Source organism: Cynoglossus semilaevis, chromosome 15 (genome assembly GCF_000523025.1).
Source record: "Cynoglossus semilaevis isolate Cse_v1.0 chromosome 15, Cse_v1.0, whole genome shotgun sequence".
Lineage (NCBI taxonomy): Eukaryota > Metazoa > Chordata > Actinopteri > Pleuronectiformes > Cynoglossidae > Cynoglossus > Cynoglossus semilaevis.
This window is the reverse complement of record NC_024321.1, coordinates 3,000,070-3,003,708: the sequence shown is the minus strand read 5'-3', so window position 1 is coordinate 3,003,708 and position 3,639 is coordinate 3,000,070.

Genomic DNA, 3,639 nt, shown 5'->3' with positions numbered 1-3,639 from the left:
AAATTAGTAGTATTTCAGTAGTCATTTGAATTGATGCATATAGCAGACGATTTTATCCAAAGTGACTTACAGAAAAAGATTAACATTAATAATGTGGATCCTCTGGGAATCAAACCCAACCTCTGCTCCTGAGGGAGGCGAGCTAACTGCTGCACTTTGGAACCACATTTGGATGATGTTACATTGTTGCAGATGTCTATATTTTATAACCTGGATTGAAATATGTTTTTCTCCCGATCATCATTTACATGTTATTCTCTTTTATTTCAGAACTTGTCCTGCTTCAACAAAAGTCAAATACTCTTCAATATATCTTGGCTGCTACAGTTACTATTAGTCTGGTGGTGATTTCCTTCCTTGTTTATTTCATTCTGAAGAAAAAGTGTAAATGTCACCAAGGTATGGTCAGTTTCTTATTAATCTGTCACTGTGAACTTTTGCATTAAGAAATCACTATATTCTGTCTTTGATTTATTTAAAGCACTGTCGGCTGAAGGAGTCTACAGTAGTCAGCAATGTCAGCAGGTAAGAATCATAGATATTTTCACATGTCTCATGTCTGTAAAAGGGAATATTTGGCTCCTAACAACATTGTTTTTGTTCATTTCCTCAGACAGAGGACTCATTGGTTTACTGTTCACTGAATGACAGACAGTTGGAAGAAAAGACTATTATTATCTATTCTCAAGTCCAGACTACTCCAAGAAACTAATCCAAGGCTGATGGAATGATTTCCAATCAACATGATTCACTGTTTGTTAGTTTATTCCAGCAGTTCTTAAAGTTTTCTGCTTTCCCTTCTTTATCCCAACCAGGTTGACGCACCACCAAATTCCCCACACTTTCAAGAATAAAATCTGTAAAGATATGATTATTATGATTATAATATTCTGATTAACTAATAGTGAAAATATTGCATCATAAATGTTAAACTTCAAGAATGGAAAACTACTGAGCATTTGTGTGACAAAGAGTGGAAATGGGTGAGTTTCAGGACGGAGGCCCCAGCAACAGCCGCAGAGATGGAGTATGACTCCAAGAAGAAGGACAAGACCATCTCATCGTGCACAACTCTGTTACGCTTAAAAACCTGGGAAAGATAGTTGAACTGACTCCTATGCTGTTTGTCAGGGACGCGTAGATCTGACCCAGAGCTCTGAAACTGCCTATTTTGCTGATTCTGTAATAAATATGAGTTAAGCCTAAAAACCTTCTCCTGGTTGCTCCATAAAAGAACATAAGAGATCTGACTCACACTTAGAGAGAATTCAGTAAAATGAGCAGAACCTAACAATTACAATCACATCTTTTAATCTAAAAAAAACAAGATTTACATCATTAAAGATGCACTTTCTGACAGTGTGGATAAAGTCTATTTTGTGACTAATTCTTCATACTTTTAGAACATTTTGTTCAAGTAATATTCTGAGATACAGTATGTATACAAAGATACAATACTTTGTTAAAGTTTGGGAAAATTAGGGGAAGTTAGAAGAGGAATGGCAGAGTGAAATATGCAGAAAGTATGTGTTTGGCTGTTGTGTTTGGCTGTTGTGTTTGGTGTTCCTGCCCTGATGTTCTTGGTCCTTGTTCCTGGTGTGGAGTTTATTATTACTCCAGCCCAGTGAGTTGTGTAACTTTTGATTTTGTGAATGAACTGAAGCTTCAGAACGAGCAGTTTATGTACAACAAAGAATTAATAAATGTGCATGATTTTTGGTATTGTTTTTTTGGGCTCATGTGTTTTGTGTAGGGATGTCTGATAATATCGGTCGGCCGATATTATTGGACATCCCTACACAAAACAAGCCTGATATTAGCATATTATGTGATATCTGTAAGAATCGTTATCGGTTTTTCCTCCGATACTGCAAACCCTATGATGCAATACCTGTGTTTTGCCAAATGATGTATGGTCTAAAAATTGTTTTGGGGATAAACAGCTGTATATTAAGGTGCAGGTCACTAGATGGCAGCATTGAAGCTCATTTAATTAATCTCATACTCACACTGATTACCAGGCCTATATCGGTCAATATTGGATTTGGAAATTAAGTGTTTGGACAATATCGGGATATCGGCAAAAAGATCATATCGAACATCCTTAGTTTTGTGTCCTTGGCTAGCAGGTTTTTGTGTATTTGTGTGTGGATGTGGCTGTCTGCCCTTCTCCTTCACAGTTGTACTCAGTCTGGAGCTGATCAGCCAAGGCCCTAGTAGGAGTAGGAGTATTTAAGCTCCAGCTCCACAAGGACTCAGCACCAGAGTGTTTGCTGTGCTCAGGTGTAAAGTTGTGGTCTGAGTCCTCGGACTTTTTAATGCTTCATAGTTATGTTGCCTTGTTGTTCCTTGACTTTAGAAAACTGGAGATCCCATCACTGCTATGTTCCAGTGCTGGATTGATCACCGTTCTTACCATCATGTGTACATAGTACACCAACTCACCTTGCTGGAAACTCCACTACCACTGGCCAGCAGCTCTCTTCACCACTGCCTACTAACCTGAAAAATACTCTTAAATATACTAGTGATAACATGGCGACTGTTTAACTAGCATGCAATACCTCATGAACTGGTTGCTGTTTGCACAGTGAATTCTTTTTTTTTTCTTTCTTATATTTTAGCTGTAAGTTTGGCTTATTCTAGATATTTTTGAAAAACTTTCAGAATTGTTTTTCCAAATAATTTAATTAATTAATTCACTGTTGATTGACTAAGTGATATCCTCACTTCTGTGTAACTAAACCCTGATATTCCAGTATTACATTATTTTGGCTAACTTCAAATATCTCTACCAAATTACTCAATACTTAAGTAGTCAGATAATTATTTGATTGAATTTATCTGGCATTGAATTGCAACCTTAATGTGGTGGAGGGTTTGATTACCCTAATGAACCTTGGAGCTATGTTGTTGGGGCTTAATGCTGGATGCTGCTCACTTCTGTTATTTTAAAATTGTACGGTACATAAAAATAACTACTGTATTTGTAGCCATCTTCGATAAAGTATTTTGATCCTATGATGAACTATCTGTTTAAACACAAACAGCAGTGAGAGAAAACCACCTTCAAATAAAAGAAAGCAAAATTTCTCTACCTATACTTTCAAGTTCTGAGGGTTTTTTTTGTTTTTTGTTTTTTGTCCCCCTACGCCCCTATGGCTCTTAGAGGCCAATCAGATTGCATTGGTTTTGTTGCCACCCTCTTCCTACAATTGTATAAAAGGCAGATCTTCCAATAGCAAACTGTTTCAAAGAAAAATGCTAATCGTTTTAAATTTACTTTTGTGGCTGATTTCAAAATGTAAGACGAACATTGTTTGACGTTTTTCTTTCATTAAATTGTCTTCACTCGTGTATATTTGGTAGATGTTTTGTGCTAATAATGACTGATAATGATGATTATATTTGATTCTGCTATCAGTCATATTTTGAAAATATTTTTATGTTGATATTTCAATGTCACTGTTGATAATGACTCTCTGATTTTAGGTCACACTGCAGATCTGATCTTTGAGACAGAAACTGTTGTCGTTGAAGATGAAGTGAAGTTGACATGTGACCGTCAGACATCCTTCGCGAGTTGACATGTGACCGTCAGACATCCGTCGCGTTTTACCCGTTATTCTGGATCAGACT